Genomic DNA, 23,070 nt, shown 5'->3' with positions numbered 1-23,070 from the left:
TGTGCTATCAAACATCAGAACGTAACTGGGTGATTATAAAGATGCTCTACACATATCTCCGAAGGTGTTTGTTGAGTTGGATAGATCGAGATGAGGATTTGTCACTCCCAGTATCGAAGAGGTATCTCTGGGCCCTCTCAGTAATACACATCATAAGCTTGCAAGAAAACGACTAAGGAGTTGGTCATGAGGTGATGTATTATGGAACGAGTAAAGAGACTTGCCGGTAACGAGATTGAACTATGTATGAAGATACTGACGATCGAATCTCGGGCAAGTAATATACCGATGGACAAAGGGAGTTACGTATGTTGTCACAACGGTTCGACCGATAAAGATCTTCGTAGAATATGTAGGAGCCAATATGGGCATCTAGGTTCCAGTATTGGTTGTTGACCGGAGAGGTGTCTCGGTCATATCTATATAGTTCTTGAACCCATAGGGTCCGCACGCTTAACGTTCGATGATGATATAGTATTATATGAGTTATGTGATTTTGTGACCGAATGTTCTTCGGAGTCCTAGATGAGATCACGGACATGATTAGGAGTCTCGAAATTTCCAAGAGGTAAAGATTGATATATATGACATTGGTATTCGGACACCAGAAGTGTTTCAGGGGGTACCGGGTACTTATCGGGTCACCGGAAGGGGTTCCGGGCACCCCCGACAAAAGATATGGGCCTTATGGGCTAAGAGGGGAAACACACCAGCCACAAGGGGCTGGTGCGCCCCCCATATGGGCCATCCTAGGAGGAGATGGAAAGGGGGAAGGTAAAGGAAAGTGTGGATTAGGATTCCCACTTCCTTCCCTCCCCCCTCTTTCCTTGCCCCTCGGTTATATATGGCAGGGGGCACCTTGGGGGACTCCAAGTAGGATTCCTCCTACTTGGGTGCCTCCTATGACTGCTCCTCCCTCCCTCCCACCTATATAAATGTGGGAGGGGTGCCTAGCATACACCAGATAAATTGTTAGCCGTGTGTGGCGCCCCCCTCCACCGTTTACACCCCCGGTCATATTTTCGTAATGCTTAGGCGAAACCCTACAGAGATCACTTCACCATCACCGTCACCACGCCGTCGTGCTGACGGAACTCATCTACTACCTCGACGTCTTGCTAGATCAAGAAGGCGAGGGACATCACCGAGCTAAACGTGTGCAGAACACGGAGGTGACGTGCGTTCGGTACTTGATCGGTTGACGCGAGAAGAAGTTCGACTACCTCAACCACGTTGTGAAATGCTTTCTCTTACGGTCTACGAGCATACATAGACACACTCCCCATCCCGTTGCTATGCATCTCCATGGATAGATCATTGGGTGTGTGTAGAATTTTTTTTGTTTTCCATGCAACAATTCCCAACATGAGTCTCACTAACAATAACAATAATTTTGTGCCACCATCCTAACCGAGCTCCACCATAAGCTTTTACTTGTGTACGCGTGAGAACCGACAAGAATTGTTACCAATTGTGCTATTCCCTTGGTACACATTTGAGTGATCATTGATCCATCTTCAACATCGGTCAAGGTACATTTGGTATAGTTCTTTTCTTCTTCCACTCACACATTTACTTGCAATGATGCATAGGACAAGTTCTTATACCAACCCACTCTTCATCAAGAAAGACGACGACTCGACCTCCTACGTCACCAAGATCCACCTTTTCGGTGCACAACGAGCTTTGCATCAAGAACAACAAGCATTGAGCGACCGCATTGACAACCTCGCCACCGACTTGCGTCTCTCCAAGCAACGTACAAGAGAATACTTCGACAACAAGTTGGATGAACAAAAACAAGAGAACAACGCAAGAATGGATGAGATTCATGCCTTGTTGGTCAACCACTCTTCTACAACTTCATCCTATTTAAGGTGGAGCCGCTCGAGTCGACTCTCCGACGACACCATCTCCGGCTCAAGTACACCGACATCGAACACTCTACGTTGAGCAACGCGACAAGACCGTCAAGCAAACCGCAATCCTCTACACGACCTAGATCATCAAGAGCAAGTTCGAGTGCAAGAACATCAACATCGCCAAAATCAAGCTACCCTTGCACAAGCATAAGAACGGAAATGTCTATGCCAACAAGAGGAAGAGCGAGCGCCAACACCAAGATGAATAAGATGCCGAGGCACAACGTCAAGAACAACAAAGACGAGAAGCTCAAGCACTTGAGGCGTAATGTGCCCTCTGAGACACAAGTCACAACGTAGCCTCACGCAACCGGCATACTCATGAGCAGGAAGAAGTGCTTCATGAAGAAGTCCAAGAGAGGAACTATCAAGCATGATTGCATCGACAATTTCCGCACGCTCCTCCACAAGTCCCACAAGCTCGACAAGAACCACAAATTCACCAAGAGCAACAAGACAATGGGAATCCTCCAAGGCAAGAGCAACACGAGGTTGACAACCCTCCACGTCAAGGGAGACATCATCCTCGACCACAACACAATGAAGAGAAATGCTATGGCAAGCTCAAATTCACCATGCCCAAGTTTACTAGAAGCAACGATCCCGAATTGTACCTTTCATGGGCATTGAAGATCGGCAAGATCTTTCGTTTGCACAACTATGAGGAAGAGAAGGAGATTGCCATGGTATCCCTTGAGTTCCAAGACTACATCCTCATTTGGTGGGAGCAAGTCAATGAGCGTTGTGAGGCAAGAGGTGAACCACCCATCACTACTTGGGCGCAAATGAAGGATGTCATGAGAGCATGTTTTGTGCCAATGTATTACAACCGCGACCTCTTCAAGAAATTGCAACTTCTCAAGCAAGGAACAAAAAGCGTTGAAGAATACTACAAGGAAATGGAGATTGCCATGATTCAAGCAAATGTCACAGAAGATGATGAGCAAAGTATGCCACGTTTCTTGAATGGACTCAATCACCCTATCAAGAAGATCGCTGACTTCCAACCTTACTCCAACCTCATCGAGCTAGTGCACCAAGCCACCAAGGCGGAGCGACAAGTGCAAGATGACTTCAAGTATGCCAAATACTCTTCCAAGAGCTACGACTTCTCCAACAACTAAGCTTCAACGACTCCAATGCCTAATACCTCGACCAAACCTCCTACAAGCAAGGACGACAAATCAAGTTACAAGAAAACTGCAACCACCTCAAGTCGTCCTCCTACTAGAAGCAAATTCAAGCCGACAGTTTCAGCATCTACAACTCCACCGGATGAGACCGTCAAGACAATTTCCATCAAGTGCTTTACATGCAGAGGCCGAGGCCACAAGTCCTTTGAGTGTACCAACAAGCACACCATGATCCTCAATGACGACGGAACAAATGACTCCATGAGTGAAGAGGAAATGGAGGCCCTTGAGCAAGTGGCCATGCACCGAAGCATGAACGAACATGAAGATGATCAAGTCTTTTTTGACGAAGATTCGAGCCCCGCTCTTGTTGTCTCCAAGGTCTTGACACTTCAACATCAACAAGATGAGGACCAAAGATGCCATATCTTCCACACCAAGGTCGGCATCAATGGAAGGTCTGTGAAGGTCATCATCGACGGAAGAAGTTGCCATAACTTGGCAAGTGAAGAACCATGCTCCAAGCTCCAATTGGTCAAGATGAAGCACCCTCATCCCTACCAGGTCTAGTGGTTAAGCGACTCCGGCACTATTCAAGTGGATCACATGGTGCAAGTTTCCTTCAAGATTGGAGCATACGAAGACACTTTGGAGTGTGATGTTGTTCCTATGTCCGTTTGCCACCTCCTACTTAGACGACCATGGCAATCTGACCGAGGCGTCATCCACAACAGGCGAACAAACCACTATAGCTTCAACATGAAAGGAAAGGAGTATGTTCAACGACCTATGTCTCCAAGCCAAGTGATCGCCAACAAGCAAGCAACCCATCATGGAGGTAATAGTGAGAGCGCGAACCACCAAAGAGAGAGTGAGCGCCACAAGCCCAAATCGAGTGCCTCCATGATGAGCGACAAGAAAAACTTAGTGCTATTTCCCTCAGAAGTGAGATGAGAGAAGTGTGTGAGAGCCCATCAAGTGTTATGCACTATGTCCTTTTGTGCAAGGATGAGGCACCTAAAACTAACACCTCTCACAATCTACCTTTAGTGTTATCTTCTCTATTACAGGAATTCCAAGATGTATTGCCCGATGAGCTACCTCTAGGTCTACCTCCGCTTCGAGGCATCAAACACCGCATCGACCTCATCCCTAGAGCACCTTTTCCTAACAAGGCTCCCTACCGCGTCAACCCCGAGGAAACCAAGGAGATCCAATGGCAAGTACAACAACTCATCGATAGTAGCCATGTACAAGAAAGCTTGAGCCCATACGCCATCCCAATAATCTTTGTTCCCAAGAAATATGGTACATATCGCATGTGTTCTGATTGTCTTCCTATAAATGCTATCATTGTTGGATACCATTACCCCATTCCACGCTTAGACGACATGCTAGATGAGCTTAGCGGAGCCGCAATTTTCTCTAAGATTGACCTTAAAAGTGGCTACTATCAAATACGCATCCAAGAAGGTGATGAATGGAAAACCACATTTAAGACCAAGTTCGGCTTATATGAATGGCTTGTTATGCCAATGGGCTTATCCGAAGGACCCGGTATTTCATGCGAGTCATGCATTTTGTTCTTAGGCCATACATTGATGTATTTGTTGTGGTCTATTTTGTCGATATTCTTATCTTTAGCAAATCTCTTAAAGATCATGTCACCCATCTTATAACCGTGTTCAAGACCCTTAGGAAAGAGCACCTTTATGCCAATATGGACAAATACCTTTTCGGTGTTGATAAGCTTGTTTTCTTGGGTTTCGATGTGTCTTCTAAGGGTGTTCATGTAGATGAATCTAAGATTGAAGCTATTAAAACTTGGCCCCAACCAACCAACTTGCAACAAGTGCGTAGTTTTCTTGGTTTAGCCGGTTTCTATCGTAGATTTGTGAAGGATTTTAGCACCATTGCTTTACCTTTACATGCTTTGAGTAAGAAAAATGCACCATTTGATTGGGGACCATCCCAAGATACCGCATTCGACGAGCTTAAGAATTTGCTTAGACATGCTCCTTTGCTTGCTTTACCCAACTTTGATAAACCATTTGAGATACATTGCGATGCTAGAGGTTATGGAATAGGAGGTGTGTTAGTGCAAGAGAAGCACCCTATAGCTTAATTTAGTGAAAATATTTCCAGAGCGCAACTCAGTTACCCCATATATGACGAAGAGTTATATGCTTTAGTGAGAGTCTTGCATGTTTGGGAGCATTATCTCTGCCCTCATGAGTTCATTCTTCACACGGATCATGAAACACTTAAGTATCTTAAGGGTCAAACTAAGTTGGACAAGCTTCATGCTAAGTGGAGTGAATTCATTGAGTCTTTCCCTTATGCCATCAAGTACATCAAAGGTAAAGAGAATGTTGTGGTGGATGCTCTTTCCCGTAGATGCATGCTTGTTACCCAACTTGAATTGAATGTTATTGGCTTTGAGCACATAAAAGACTTGTATTCTGATAACCCACAAGTGTAGGGGATCGTTTGTAGACTTCTTCGATAAATAATAGTGTCAAACCCAACAAGGAGCTAAATGTAGAACAAATATTCCCTCAAGTTCTATCGACCAACGATACAACTCTACGCACACTTGAAGTTTGGTTTTACCGAAAACAAGTATGAAACTATTTTCCAAGGATAAAACTACGGGTACTTTGCGAGAATAAAAACTACAAATAAATTGCAATGTAATAAAAGTAGATATCTTTTGTCAACAAGAAAGTCATTTGTCCCTAGGAATTTGATAACAAGTATCGGTAATCATTCTTGTAATTTTACATGAGGGAGAGGCATGAGCTAACATACTTTCTCTACTTAGATGATATGCACTTACAATTGGAACTATAGCAAGCGTCCGCAACTACTAAAGATCATTAAGGTCGTGAAACCCAACCATAGCATTAAGTATCAAGTCCTATTTATCCCATGTGCAACAACCCACCTACTCGGGTTTAAGCTTATGTCACTCTCGCAACCCACCATAAGCGAACCATGAACGTATTTCAACACCTTGCAGCGGGGGCCCCTCATGTTTGCATGAGACGGAGGGCACCATAGGACAACACCATAAATAAAATATACAATCATACCAACCAAGATCACGATTAACCCACAGGTCAAAATGGATCTACTCAAACATCATAAGATAACCATGGATCATTGAGAAATAATATATGGAGTTGAGCACCATGTTTAAGTAGAGATTACAGTGGAGGGGAAGAGGTGTAACACCGCTGCATAGAGGGGGAGAGAGTTGGTATTGACGGTAGCAAGATTGTTGATGTAGATCGACGTCACAATCCTAACCCCGATGGCACTCCAACCCCACCGAGAGAGAGGGGGAGAGAGCCCCCCTCCTTCTTCTTACTTGGCCTCCCCCCTCGATGAGAGGAGAGTTTCCCCTCTAGTCCATGGCCTCCATGGAGGCAGAGGGGAGGGAGCCCCTCCGAGATTGGATCTCCCTCTCTGTTCTCTTCTGTTTCGCGTTCCCCAGATCTAGCCCTTCATAGTTTCTTAAATTCCCAGAGATCCATAACTCCGATTGCGCAAAAAAAGTTACATAATTTTTTCCATAAATTATCTTTCATGCACCAGAAGAAGGGCCCCAACTAACCATCGAGGTGAGCATAAGACACATGGGCTCGCCCTGGTGTATCTTGGGGCCTGCGGGCCCCGTTTGCATTGATTCCATCTCCCAAAAATCACATATATTCCAAAATAATTCTCCGTAAATTTTTATCGAGTTTGGACTTCATTTGATATGGATTTTCTGCGAAACAAAAAACATGCAAAAAACAGGAACTGGCACTGGGCACGGGATCAATAGGATAGCCCAATAAATCATATAAAAATTTACCAAAAATATGTGAAAGTTGTATAATATTGGCATGGAACAATAAAAAATTAGAGATACGACGGAGACGTATCAGCATCCCCAAGCTTAATTCCTACACGTCCTCGAGTAGGTAAATGATAAAAAAGATAATTTTTGATGTGGAATGCTACCTAGCATAAACTCGATCATATGTCCAGTCACGGCATGAATATTAAGACACGAGTGATTCAAAGCAGTAGTCTATAATTTGACATAAAGACATCAATGCTCAGGCATCCCAACAAACAATCGTGTCTTTCCAAATATCAACGCTAAAGAAAGTTATCCCGACAATATCATATAGTATTGTCATGCTCTGTCTTCTTAACACAAAGTATTTATCATGCACAACCCCGATGACAAGCCGAGCAATTGGTTCATACTTTTTGACACGCTTCAGTTTTTTCAACCCTCACGCAATACATGAGCGCAAGCCATGGATATAGCACTACGGGTGAAATAGAGTATGATGATAGGGATAAATATAGAGAAGAGAAAAGAGTAAGAAAGTCTCACATCGATGCGGCTAACCAACGGGCTATGGAGATGCCCATCAATTGATATCAATGCGAGGAGTAGGGATTGCCATGCAATGAATGCACTAAGAGCTATAAGTGTATGAATGCTCAATATGAAAACTAAGTGGGTGTGCATCTAATCCTATAATGAAAAATTCCCACTAGTATATGAAAGTGACAACATAGGAGACTCTCCATATGAAAAACATGGTCCTACATTGAAGCACAAGTGTGGAACTAGCATGCCCCTTCTCTCTTTTTCTTTTTTCCTTTTTTTATTTCACTTTTATTTCATTTTTCTTTCCTTTTTTATTTTTTTATTTTTTTTCTTTTTTCTTTTTTTCTTTTTTTCTCTCTTTGTCCAGAGTCTCATTCCCGACTTATGGGGGAATCATAGTCTCCATCATCCTTTCCTGACTAGGGCAATGCTCTAAAAATGAATAATTGATGATCATCACACTTCTATTTACTTACAACTCAATACTTATAACAAAATATGACTCTATATGAATGCCTCTAGCAGTATACCAGGATGTGTAATGATCTAGCATAACAACGATATCAAAAAACAGACAAGCCGTGGAAATATCATGCTAGCTATCTTACGATCATGCAAAGCAATATGACAATGAATGCTCAAGTCATCAAAAAGGAAGCGGTGGAAGTTGCATGGCAATATATCTTGGAATGGCTATGGAAAGGGCATAATAGGTAGGTATGGTTGTTGTTTTGAGGAAGATATAATAAGGCTTATGTGTGATAGAGCATATCATATCACGTGGTTTGGATGCACCTGCGAAGTTTGCCCTGACTCTCTAGGTGAGAAAGGGCAATGCACGGTACCATAGAGGCTAGTAAATTGCGGAAAGGTAAGAGTGCGTATAATCCATGGACTCACATTATTCATAAAGAACTCATATACTTATTGCAAAAGTTTATTAGCCCTCGAAGCAAAGTACTATGCATGTCCCTAGGGGGATAGATTGGTAAGAAAAGACCATCGCTCGTCCTCGACCGCCACTAGTGCTATTAGACAAGTGCTACTACTAAGTAGCAGTAGCACTTAGTTTTGACCAGTGCTACTGCTATACCTCGGTGTATAAGGTTTTCCCTAGTAGTGACTCATAAGGAAGACAATCAATAATAAATCATGCTCCAACTTCATAGCATAACGAGAGACTATACATGCATGCTTCGGGAATCACAAACCTTAACACCAATATTCTTACTAACCACAACAGTTTACTAGTACCTCCCACATATTCCATCTCTAAATCGCAGAACTATTGCAAGGAATCAAGCATATCATATCCAGTGATCCATAAGTTATATGTAGGATTTCATGACTAACCATGTAATTGACTAATTCTTGTTGACTCTCTAAATAGGTATAAGTGAAGCATGAGAGTCTAATTCTTTCTACAAAAGATCATGCTCTCATAAATATAGGTGAAGCAAAAGAACATTCTACAAACAATGGTTTTCTATGTGAAGAGAAATAGGAAATCCAAACTTCAAATGATATAAGTGAAGCACATGAAGTATTCTATAAAGCCACAATCAAAAGATATAAAAGACACTCCAAGATTTACGCATATCACATGAATGAAACTAGAATAAAAACATACTGATACTTGTTGTAGAAAGATGGGATGCCTTCCGGGGCATCCCCATGGTTAGACGCTTGAGTCTCCTTGAATATTTACTTGGGGTGCCTTGGGCATCCCCAAGCTTGAGCTCTTGTGTGATAGCCTGGTTTATTAGGGATGATAGACTACTCATATTAATAAGGAATTCCTTCTTTTCCCGAAGCCCATTCGGACAGAACTCCAAAGTTAAGCGTGCTCAGCTTGGACTAGTGTCAGGATGGGTGACCGACCGGGAAGTTGCTCCCGGGTGCGCATGAGTGAGGACAAAAGTGCGCAGAAAAGACTAGTATTGATCTGTGGGGCCAGTCTAGATCCCGCCAGGAGTAACGACCACGGGCGGGTGTGTCCGGGGCGTTACAAGTTGGTAACAGAGCCAACCCTCGCAGTTACACGGATGTTTGCGGACAGGTGCGCGGTCATGTTGTTCATGATCTTTGTGACCCGTCGTGGCACCCGGCATGGCACATGTACCAGACTGGATGCACAGACGTATGTGCCAAGAGGGAACGTTCCTGTGGCCCGACGAGGACATCGATTCCTCTGAGCGGGGGTGTATGTGATAGCCTGGTTTATTAGGGATGATAGACTACTCATATTAATAAGGAATTCCTTCTTTTCCGGGAGCCCATTTGGACAAAACTCCAAAGTTAAGTGTGCTCAGCTTGGAGTAGTGTCAGGATGGGTGACCGACCGGGAAGTTGCTCCCGGGTGCGCATGAGTGAGGACAAAAGTGCGCAGAAAAGACTAGTATTGATCTGTGGGGCCAGTCTAGATCCCGCCAGGAGTAACGACCACCGGCGGGTGTGTTCGGGGCATTACATCTTGCCTGTCCTCCTTGTCCTCATATCGAGACCTCCTAAATCTTTGATCACTTCATCCACACAAAACTGAAGAGAAAGCTCAGTAAGATCCGTTAGTATAATAAAGCAAATCACTACTCTAAGTACTGTTGCAAATGAATTCAAATTTTGTTTTTGCATTTTAGCTACTATAATATAAAGTTTCCATGGTTTATACCACCGATAAAAATCGATAGTTTCATCAAAATAAGCAAAACAATGCATCAAAAACAGAATATGTCTTAAACAGGACAGTGTGTAGCAATCTGAACATCTACCATACTTCTAGTACTCCAAAAATTCCGCAAAATTAGGACAAAATAAAAAAAATTGTATAGAAAGACTGTGCAAAAAGTTTCAGAAACGTCTAGCATTCTAGTAAAAAGTGAAAATTCATGCGCTACGACCAAAGTTTCTGTTTTTACACCGCTCATACCAACAAGCAATCTACCCATCCTAAAGGCAAATCTTGGCACAATAATTTTACAATACAAAGGATTTGTACAAGGGGGTAATTATTTTTGTGAGAATCTTCAAGAAAAATTATAAAAAAATTCCATGAGCATGAACACAAGTGTTCAAGGTCGACCCTCACTTCTCCAATGCATCAACTCTCAATCGCTTCTCTTTTAGAAAAAAATTTAGTTTCCCCTCTATATTTTTTTGTTTTTAAACTATATAAAAGCACTCAACAGAAATAAAATGACTCTATAAAACTTCCGGTTGTCTCCCTGGCAGCGCTTTCTTTAAAGCCATTAAGCTAGGCATAAAGTGCTCAAGTAATGGATCCACCGGATCCCGAGGTATATGAAAGCCAATTTGAATTAGCAATGATTTGTAATTTAGTAGTGAGCACAAAGCAACATAAAATCATGCAATGACGAAGTCTAACTCTCTTCCTATGCATCGGCATGTCATAAAAGAACAATTCATGCACATCAAGTAAAGGCCAATACATAGCATAAGCAGTTTCTTGCAATTTTATCGTGTTGGAAACATAAAGAGGCGAAGATGTAGTTCCTATCTCATAATAATTGCAAGTAGGAGCAGCAATCACATGCGTATTACATTCATCAAAATTATCATGTTCAACGGTAAAAGGCAACCCATCAATGAAATCCTTAATAAGTGCAAACTTCTCCGATATAGTGTAGTTTGGAGAATTCAAAAAGATAATAGGACTATCATGTGTGGGTGCAATAGCAATAATTTCATTCTTAACATAAGGAATAATAGCAAGTTCATCTCCATAAGCATAATTCATATTGGCATCATGGCCACAAGCATAGGAAGCATCAAGTTCATCAAAAAGTGATATTTCAAATGAATCAATGGGATCATAGCCATTATCATAGCATTCATCCTTCGGTAAGAACGAAGGTATATTGAATAATTTATGATTTGAAGAGTTACTCTCATTAGAAGGTGGGCATGGGTAGCTAATCCGCTCTTCCTCCTTTTGTTCTTCTCTCTCCTCATCATCTTTTTCATCCAATTACCTCACAGTTTCATCAATTTCCTCTTCCATAGACTCCTGCAAAATATTAGTCTCTTCTTAGACAGTGGAGACTTTCTCAGTAAATTCATCAATACTGGAATTTTATTTATAATTATCATAGCAATATTTAAGGATGGCAAGAATTATAGGTCTATAAACATCATCATCAAAAGCTTCAAACTTTTCCAACAGAGATTCAATTTCATAAGCACCCTTAAATGCAACAAATTCTTCTATTCGTTCCACATTATAATAATCATATCAACCATTAGCATAAGAAGCTAAGGTTACAATTTCTTTAAATTTGCATGAAAAGGGAAGATGTGGAGCGTTCATCCTAGAGCAACAAGTATAATCTGAAGGAAATATGCCCTAGAGGCAATAATAAAGTTGTTGTTTATATTTCCTTATATCATGATAAATGCTTATTATTCATGCTAGAATTGTACTAACCGGAAACTTGATACATGTGTGGATACATAGACAAAACACCATGTCCCTAGTAAGCCTCTACTAGACTAGCTCGCTAATCAAAGATGGTTAAGTTTCCTAACCATAGACATGTGTTGTCATTTGATAAACAAGATCACATCATTAGGAGAATGGTGTGATGGACAAGACCCATCCGTTAGCTTAGCATGTTGATCGTTCAGTTTTATTGCTATAGCTTTCTTCATGTCATATACATATTCCTTTGACTATGAGATTATGCAACTCCCGGATACCAGAGGAATACCTTGCGTGCTATCAAATGTCACAACGTAACTGGGTGATTATAAAGATGCTCTACAGGTATCTCCGAAGGTGTTTGTTGGGTTGGCATAGATCGATATTAGGATTGGTTAATCCGAGTATCGGAGAGGTATCTCTGGGCCCTCTTGGTAATGCACATCATAATAAGGCTTGCAAGCAATGTGACTAATGAGTTAGTTGCAGGATGATGTATTACAGAACGAGTAAAGAGACTTCCCGGTAATGACATTGAACTAGGTATGAAGATACTGATGATCGAATCTCAGGCAAGTAACATACCGATGACAAAGGGAATAATGTATGTTGTCATTATGGTACGACCGATAAAGATCTTCATAGAATATGTAGGAACCAATATGAGCATCCATGTTCCACTATTGGTTATTGACCAGAGAGGTGTCTCGGTCATGTCTACATAGTTCTCGAACCCGTAGGGTCCGCACACTTAACATTTGATGAAGATTTTGTATTATATGAGTTATGTGATTTGGTGACCGGATGTTGTTCGGAGTACCGAATGGGATCACGGACATGACGAGGAGTCTCAAAATGGTCAAGAGGTAAAGATTCATATATAGGACAATAGTATTTGGACACTGTAAGTGTTCTGGGGGTACCGGGTACGTATTGGGTCACCGGAAGGGGTACCGGGCAACCCCTGGCAAGCTATATGGGCCTGATGGGCCAAGAGAGGGGCAGAACAGCCCCAAAAGGGACTGGTGCGCCCCCTATAGGCTGAATAGGAGGAGAAGGAACAAAAGGGAAGGGAGAAGGAAAGGGGGAGGATTCAACCTCCCGCTTTCCTTCCCCTCCCCCTCTCTTTCCTTCACCCTCCGATGGATATGGAAGGGGGGAGGCCCACTTGGAGTAGGCGCCCAAGTAGGACTACTCCTACATGGGGCGCCCCTTGCAGCCCCTCTCCCTCTCCCACTATATATATGTGGGGGGCACCGCTAGAACACACATCAATAGTTGTTAGTCGTGTGCGGCGCTCCCCTCCACAGTTTACGCCTCCGGTCATATTCACGTAGTGCTTAGGCAAAGCCCTGCGCAGATCACTTCACCATCACCGTCACCATGCCATTGTGCTGATGGAACTTTCCCTCAAAACTTTGCTGGATCAAGAGTTCGAGGGACGTCATCGAGCTGAATGTGTGCAGAACTCGGAGGTGTCGTACGTTCAGTGCTTGATCGGTCGGAACGAGAAGAAGTTCGACTACATCAATCACATTGTCAAACGCTTCCGTTTCGGTCTAAGAGGGTACGTGGACATACTCTCCCCCTCTCATTGTTATGCATCTCCTAGATAGATCTTGCATGAGCATAGGAATTTTTTGAAATTGCATGCTACATTTCCCAACATAATCATATCTCTGGCATAAATTCCAAGCATACCAATGCAACATATCAAGTTGATCCCATAATAGTTTCCCTTTTTGTGTCAAGCGATAATCCCTAAAGTATTCACGTTGATCCAATGTTACTCCCATTATCATGTTGAATGGGGTTTTCTCAGGATTATCAAAGTAGTGCATAATATTTATCGCATAACAAGGATCGAGGGTTTTAGGAGGTTCCCCATCTCCATGAGTAGCAAGTACCACTAATTTTTTGGTGTTTCGTGTTCCATATCCATAAGTAAAGATAGAGAACAACTTAGAACATGAAATAAATACTACTTAGTGATAAAGCAAACAATAGCCCAACCTCTACCCCGACGTTTCGAATTCACATGTCGGCTGGCCGCTCCTTGGCCGGCTCCTAATAGTCGGCATCTCCGGAAGACGGATGAAGCAAGAGTACCAGACCACTCGCAGTAGGAAGCTGTTGAGGCTCCTCGATTCCGGCCGTGGCGCCCCACCAGCTTCGGGGACTACTGTCCGAGTAAATAACCACGGGTAGCCTCATCAGCCCCCATGGTATTTAGAGACGTCGGGGACGGCTGCGCTCCTCACACCTCGTGGCGAAAGATTGATTCTTTGGGCCGTCTAGTCCGACGGCCAGCTGCCAGAAGACGACGCAACCCCAATAGATGGCCCCCATGGGGCCGGCATCTAGCAGGCGGCCCTGTGCCACCTCAAAGATTGCACCCATTCATTGCAACGAGACGGGGCGTGGCTACAGTACAACCTGCCACCCTCGAATCTAGGGCTGGGCGTGGCCATAGTGCGGGTGTACCAAGCAGACACCCCTCACCCAGCGGGGCACTATTGCCATGCAGCCCGTGACATCACCTATGACATAGGGAGCCACGCACCCACGATGGGCGGTCGGTACGGCCCGCAGGCGGCAGGCCCAACCTGTTCGTGAGCCACCAGAAGGCGGCGAACGCCCAGCATTTAGCGTCAAGGGAGGGTGTAGGATTGAAAGTATGTCTAGAGTGGGTGATTAGACTACTTGACCAAATAAAAATCTAGCCTTTTCCCAATTTTTAGTCTTGGCAGATTTTAGCAACTTAGCACAAGTCAAGCAATCAACCTACACATGCAAATCTAAGAGTATAGCAGCGGAATGTAAATCATTGCATATGAAGGTAAAGGGGAGGAGTTTGGAGGGAGCAAATGCAATGTAGACACGGAGATTTTTGGCGTGGTTCCGATAGGTGGTGCTATCGTACATCCACGTTGATGGAGACCTCAACCCACGAAGGGTAACAGTTGCACGAGTCCACGGAGGGCTCCACCCACAAAGGGTCCATGAAGAAGCAACCTTTTTCTATCCCACCATGGCCATCGCCCATGAAGGACTTGCCTCACTTGGGTAGATCTTCACGAAGTAGGGGATCTCCTTTCCCTTACAAACTCCTTGGTTCAACTCCACAATCTTGACGGAGGCTCCCAAGTGACACCTAACCAATCTAGGAGACACCACTCTCCAAAAGGTAATAGATGGTGAGTTGATGATGAACTCCTTGCTCTTGTGCTTCAAATGATAGTCTCCCAAACACACAACTCTCTCTCTCTCTCACAGATTTGGATTTGGTGGAAAGATGGTTTGAGTGGAAAGCAACTTGGGGAAGGCTAGAGATCAAGATTCTTATGGTTGGATTGGAATATCTTGGTCTCAACACATGAGTAGGTGGTTCCCTCTCAGAAAATGAATGGTAGAGGTGTAGGCACGTTTTGATTGCTCTCTCCATGAATGGAGGATGGGTGGAGAGGTATATATAGCCTCCACACAAAATCTAACCGTTACACACAATTTACCAAACTCGATGGGACCGAATAGTTAAACTCGGTCAGACCGATTTAGTTCAAAATGTGAGCATTAGGATTTTCGGTGGGACCGATTTCATTAGGGTTAGGGCATAACATAATCTCGATGAGACCGATCACATGAACTCGGTGAGACCGATTTCTGTAATAGGCAAACAGAGAGTTGGTCAGGCAAACTCGGTGGGACTGATCGCTAATTTCGGTGGGACCGAAACATTACGAAAAGGAAACAGAGAGTTTGCATTGGGAACTCGGTGGGACTGATCGCTCATCTCTGTTAGACCGAAACGTTATGAAGGGAGACAAGTTTGCAATCCCACCTCGGTGAGATCGAGATCCTATCGGTTAGACCGAACTAATTAAGCGACACCTCATCCCCATTCAATAGTATTGGCTTTTCCTATGGACTCAATGTGATCTTGGATCACTAAAATAAAAATGTAGAGTCTTGAGCTTGAGCCAATATGTGTCCTTAGCATTTTGAGGGGTCTACATCTCTAGTCCATGCCATGCCTATCATTGAACTATCTGAAATGATCATATTGAGAGAGTGTTAGGTCAATGAGCTATATGTCGTTAAGAATTACCAAAACCACCCAGGGATTAGTTGCACTTTCAATCTCCCCCTTTTTGGTAATTGATGACAACATATAGATCAAAGCTTCAACAAACGATAATAAGAGTGAAATATATCGTCCCTTTGAGAAGTATGTGATAAGTAAGATCTCCCCTAAATTTGTGCATTATTTAAAATTTGCTTTTGAATGCAAATGCACAATCGATTAGGATCATGGGTTACTCTTTCATGTCACATACATCTTGGTGAAGCACTCAAAATGATAGAATATGAAATATGCACTCATCACCAAGCCAAAGTGAATGATCATACATGAGAGATAGATAGTAGCATCATTCAAGCACAAGCATTAAGGTATGATATGATCAAACACATGATCATACAAGTATCTCAAACAAAGTGTAACATCCAAGCAAGCACACAAAAAGGTATCAAACAAGTAGCAAAAGAAACAATGAGAAGCAAAGCACTCTCTCTCATGAAGCCTATGATCTATACACTTTCTCCCCCCTTTGGCAACAAGTTACCAAAAAGCTCGAAAATGCATAGTGTTATGCACCTCTCTAGGCTTGATCTTCGGGAGGAGGCATTGAGAGGACTCCAAGAACAAATGCATCCGTTGAAGTTGTAGGAGCTGGTGGAGTGGAAACTGGAGGGCTACTAATGCTATGGCTGCAGGTGCTGATGTAGTAGCTCGTGTATCTATCACAGGCACTGCGGCAGATCTTTGTGCCCTAGGCACTCTCTGAAAGGCATCTGTGGTAGCTTGCCCTTTCCTCTATTCAGCATCTTCTTGGAGCAGCTCAATAGCTATCTGCATCTCTGTCACCTTCAAGTCAAGATCATAGAATTTTGTTTCAATGATCCTCTCTAGGCTCTCTTTGTGCCGAGTTAGGGTGGCCAATCCTCTCTCAATCCTCAAGCTGGATTGAATAAGATATCCAAGTTGATCTTTCTTTGACATGAGGAACACTTGAGAAGCCTCTTCAGCACTTGGCATCTTTGCTGCCTTCTTGATACGTCTCCAACGTATCTACTTTTCCAAACACTTTGGCCCTTGTTTTGGACTCTAACTTGCATGATTTGAATGGAACTAACCCGGACTGACGCTGTTTTCAGCAGAATTTTCATGGTGTTATCTTTGTGCAGAAAAAGTTCACAGAATGACCTAAAAATCCATGGAGACATGTTTTGGAATTAATAAAAAAGACTAGCAAAAGAATCAGCATCAGGGGGCCCACACCCTGTCCACGAGGGTGCAGGGCACCCCCTGGGGCGTGCCCCCTACCTCGTGGGCCCCCTAGGACTCCACCGACCTCAACCCCAACTCCATATATTCATGTTTGGGGAGAAAAAAATAAGAGAGAAGGATTCATCGTGTTTTACGGTACGGAGCCGCCGCCAAGCCCTAATCTTCCTCGGGAGGGCTAATCTGGAGTCTGTTCGGGGCTCTGGAGAGGGGAATCCATCGCCATTGTCATCATCAACCTTCCTCCATCACAAATTTCATAATGCTCTCCGCCGTGCGTGAGTAATCCCATCGTAGGCTTGCTGGACGGTGATGGGTTGGATGAGATTTACCATGTAATCAAGTTAGTTTTCTTATGGTTAGATCCCTAGTATCCATTATGTTCTAAGATTGATGTTGTTATGACTTTGCTATGCTTAATGCTTGTCACTAGGGCCCGAGTGTCATGATTTCAGATCTAAACCTATTATGTTTTCATGAATATATGTGAGTACTTCATCCTATTTTGCAAGTCAATAGTCACCTACTATGTGTTATGACCCGGCAACCCTGAAGTGACAATAATCGGGACCACTCCCAGTGATGACCGTAGTTTGAGGAGTTCATGTATTCACTAAGTGTTAATGCTTTGGTCCAGTACTCTATTAAAAGGAGGCCTTAATATCCCTTAGTTTCCAATAGGACCCCGCTGCCACGGGAGGGTAGGACAAAGGATGTCATGTAAGTTCTTTCCATAAGCACGCATGACTATATTTGGAATACATGCCTACATTACATTGATGAACTGGAGCTAGCTTTGTGTCACCCTACGTTATAACTGTTGCATGAGGAATCGCATCCGACATAATTATCCATCATTAATCCATTGCCTACGAGCATTTTATATATTGATCTTTGCTTAGTTACTTTTCCGTTGCCACTGTTACGATTGCTACAAAAACTACTATTGTTACTTTTGCCACCATTACGGTTACTTCCATACTACTTTGTTACTAAATACTTTGCTGCAGATATTAAGTCTTTCAAGTGTGGTTGAATTGACAACTCAACTGCTAATATTTGAGAATATTCTTTGGCTCCCCTTGTGTCGAATCAATAAATTTGGCTTGAATACTCTACCCTCGAAAACTGTTGCGATCCCCTATACTTGTGGGTTATCAAGACCATTTTGTGGCGACGTTGCCGGGGAGCATAGCTCTATTCTTTGAGTCACTTGGGATTCATATCTGTTGATCACTATGAGGAACTTGAAAGATGAAAGAACCAAGATTTTTCCCTCAACTACGAGGGGAGGTAAGGAACTTCCATCTAGCTCTGCACTTTATTCACCTTCTGTTATGAGTAAATTTGCGACACCTACACCTATTATTGATTCTGATATGTTGCATGTTTTTGATGATGCCACTTCTGCTATGCATGATGCTTATGATGAAACTACTTCTATGCTTGATATATCGTGCCATTAGGTGAATTTCTTGATGAACAACTTGCTAGGGTTAGAGAAAATTAAATTATTGAAATAGATAATATTGATGAAAGTGATGATGAAGCTTCTCCCCCTAGATATGAATTACCGGAGGTGCCTGAGGGTTATGTTATGGATGAAGAAACTGCTAGAGACCTTTTTGCTTGCAAAGATAGATATGATCTTAAGAAACTGTTAGCTAAGCTGAAGGAAAAGCCTTTGAATGCTAGAATTAAATATGACCCTGCTTTTGCTACTTCACCTATCTGTATTTCTAATAAGGATTATGATTTCTCTGTTGATCCGGAGTTAATTACTTTGGTTGAATCTGATCCTTTTTATGGCTATGAATCTGAAACTGTTGTGGCACATCTTACTAAATTGAATGATATAGCCACCCTATTCACCCATGAGGAAAAATAGCGTTACTACTATATCCTTAAGTTATTTCCGTTTCACTAAAGGGTGATGCTAAAACATGGTTTAATTCTCTTGCTCCTGGTTGTGTGCGTAGTCCCCAGGATATGATTCATCACTTCTCTGCTAAATATTGCCCCGCTCATAAGAAATAAGCTACATTAAGCGAAATATATAATTTTGTGCAAACTGAAGAAGAGAGTCTCCCACAAGCTTGGGGGAGGCTTCTCCGATTACTTAATGCTTTGCCTGATCATCCTCCCAAGAAAAATGAAATACTTGATATCTTTTATAATGGACTAACTGATGCTTCCAGAGACTACCTGGATAGTTGTGCTGGTTGTGTTTTCAGGGAAAGAACTGTTAACCAAGCTGAATTGCTATTGAATAATATATTGAGTAATGATAATGATTGGACACTTCCTGAACTAACTCCTAAGCCAACTCCAATGAAAAGGGGTATTCTATTTCTCAGTCCTAAAGATATGCAAGAGGCAAAGAAATCTATGGAAGAAAAGGGTATTAAAGTTGAAGATGTTAAAAATTTACCACCTATTGAAAAAATACATGGTCTTGATAACCTGACACAGGTAGTAAAGGTAAATTCTCCCTATAGATTTGATGAAGGTGATATTCCTCATAATAAGTCTGCTAGCCAATGATTGGATGAGTTCGATAATTTTATTGTTAAACAAGAAAACTTCAATGCTTATGTTGGTAGACAATTGAAACATAATGCTTATATGATTGAACACTTGAGTGATTATATGTCTAGAGTTAAAGGTGACCTTAAACTTATTAGTAAACATGCTTCTATGGTTACCACTCAAGTAGAACAAGTGCTTAAAGCACAAGATGATTTGCTCCATAAATTAAATAACAAGAAAAATGATAATGTTATTAGAGTTGTGAATAGAGGGGGTAAAATGACCCAGGAACCTTTGTATCCCGAGGGCCACCCTAAGAGAGTTGATCAAGATTCTCAGAGAACTAATGTTGATGCATCTAGACCTTCTAAGAAGAAGAAAAAGAAAAATGATAGGACTTTGCATGCTTCTAGTGAACCTGTTGCTGACACACCTAAGAATCCCAATGATATTTCTATTTCTGATGGTGAAACACAATCTGTAATGAACATTAACCTAGTGATAATGTTAATGATGATGTCCATGTTGATGCTCAACCTAGCAATAACAATGATGTAGAGATTGAACCTGCTATTGATCTTGGTAACCCACAATCAAAGAATCAACGTTATGATAAGAGAGAGAGAGTTGCTAGGAAGCACGGTAAAGAAAGAGAACCATGGGTTAAGAAACCGATGCCTTTTCCTCCAAAACCATCCAAGAAAAAGGATGATGAGGATTTTGAGCGCTTTGCTGAAATGATTAGACCTTTCTTTTTGCGTATGCGTTTGACTGATATGCTTAAAATGAATCCTTATGCTAAGTATATGAAATATATTGTTACAAATAAAAGAAAGATAGCGGAAGCTGAAATTTCCACCATGCTTGCCAATTACACTTTTAAAGGTGGAATACCAAAGAAACTAGGAGATCCCGGAATACCAACTATACCATGCTCCATTAAAAGAAACTGTGTTAAAACTGCTTTATGTGATCTTGGAGCCGGTGTTAGTGTTATGCCTCTCTCTTTATATCGTAGACTTGATTTGAATAAGCTGACACCTACTGAAATATCTTTGCAAATGGCCGACAAATCAACTGCTATACCTGTCGGTATTTGTGAGGATGTGCCTCTTGTGGTTGCAAACGTTACTATTTTAACGAACTTTGTTATTCTTGATATCCCCGAGGACGATAGTATGTCTATTATCCTTGGTAGACCCTTTTTGAATACTGCAGGGGCTATTATTGATTGCAACAAAGGCAATGTCACTTTTCATGTTAATGGTAATGAGCATACGGTACACTTATCGAGGAAACAACCTCAAGTCCACAATATCAATTCTATTGGAAAAATTTCAATGATAAATATTGGAGGTTTTGAATTCCCTCTTCCTACTGTCAAGAAGAAATATGATATTCGTATTGTTGGGGACATGCATATCCCCGTTGAGGAAACCAAGTGTTATTAAAAAATTCTTCGGTTTATGCGATTCGGAAAGAGTTTGTTAACAAGACTTGATCAACCTTGTTAGTGGATTCCTTTTGATGAGCATGAGATGGGTGAAGTTAGAAAGCACAACTCTCTGTACCCTCCTTTTACTTTCTGTTATTTAGATTAACTAAAGCAAAATAGTATCTTCTGTCTGTTTTCTGGATTATCCTTGCAATAAAAAATACCCAAAAATAAAAGTGCTCCAAATGTCCTGAAAATGAAATATGATTCTTTTGTGGAATATTTAAGAATTTCTGGCATTGAGAACACACCAGGGGACCCACCGTTTGTCGACGAGGGTGCAGGGCGCGCCCACTCACCTGGGGCACACCCCCTGTCTCGTGGACCCCCTCCACTTATTCCAGCACCCACTCACTTTGCCGTCCTCCATAAAAAATCTTCCCATAGCTCAAACCCGTGTTCTTGCTCATCTTGCTGCCATTTTCGATCTCTTTGCTCAAAGCTCCATTCACAAAACTGTCTGGGGAGATTGTTCTTCGGTATGTGACTCCTCCAATGGTCCAATTAGTTTTTGTTCTAGTGCTTTATTTATTGCAAAATTTTGCTGCTAAGGTGACCCTGTTCTTGAGCTTGCATGTCAAATTTATATGGTCAAAAGTAGTTTTAAAGCATGATATAGCCTCTAGGCACTTGTGGGAGTAGTTGCTATCAATCTTGTTGAGTTTGGTTCACTTTTATTTTGAGTCACTAAAAATTTCAGAAATTTTTCAAAGAAAGAAAATGCATAGCAAAATGTATCAAGGTGGTTCCTCAAGGAAGCAAGGACCAAGGCTCGCGATACGTGAGCCAGACGATGAACTAACGAGGGAAGCTTAAGTGCGGCCTTGTGAATGGCCGTCAGAGGAGTTTATGGTCTAGGTAGGCATCAAGGATGAATTTGATGCGTATATGCGTAATGCTGATCTTGAGGACTTCGTGTCAGATAAGTGCTTACAGTACCACTACCAAACTGATTCCTTTGTGAGGAGGTTTAAATTTACATCCTCGCGCAATTCCCACACCGTTTTATTTGATCTTTATGATAAATTATATACCATGGACTTAGAAGATTTTAATACTGCTTGTAAACTCCCGCAGTGGGGTAATGTTAGCGAACCTCATAAATCTGAATATAAAGACTTTCTTGCTAGTATCACTGTGGGGGAAACTAGGGAAATCACAAAAGCTACCATAGGGAGCATTCATTTCCCTTCCATACATTATTTTTCTCTCTTTATTGGTAGATTCAGTAACAGTAAAGATGAGGCTTGTCACATGTGCATTCCAGATCTTAGTGTCCTCAAGAGTGCGGTATTAGGTGATAAACAATATAACTTGGGGGCCATTGTGGCACGAAGGTTGCATCTTAACGGTATAAGTGGAGATTTGTTTGGTGGAATTTATGCAACTCGTGTAGCCAATTATCTTAGTATACCCATACATGGAAATGATATAGAGTTGCCTCCTGCTTATCTAGATTATAGTGCTATGGTTCACCATCAGTTTCTTGAGAGGAATGAACAGTTCCTCCAGTACCGACTAATCTTTGACAAACAATGCACTATCCATGTTGCCCTCCCTACTCCTACTTTCTTTAACTTTCAAGCAAAAAGGAGATATGTTATAACCAGGGAGGAGGCGAACGAGTATGAGAGGAGGACGGAGGCAGCTCGCCTCCAAGCTGCAGTTCTTCAGGCAGTAGCTGCTGCATCTCAGCACGACCCCAGCTACGACTTTGGATATCCACCAGGCCAACAGTGGCCATAGACCAACTTAGGCCAAAAGCCTAAGCTTGGGGGAGTACGTATTTCTCACCGACATTACATTCATGTTC

This window comes from Triticum aestivum, chromosome 1A (assembly GCF_018294505.1).
Source record: "Triticum aestivum cultivar Chinese Spring chromosome 1A, IWGSC CS RefSeq v2.1, whole genome shotgun sequence".
In the NCBI taxonomy this organism is placed as follows: Eukaryota; Viridiplantae; Streptophyta; class Magnoliopsida; order Poales; family Poaceae; genus Triticum; species Triticum aestivum.
Note: the sequence above shows the minus strand (reverse complement) of the source record.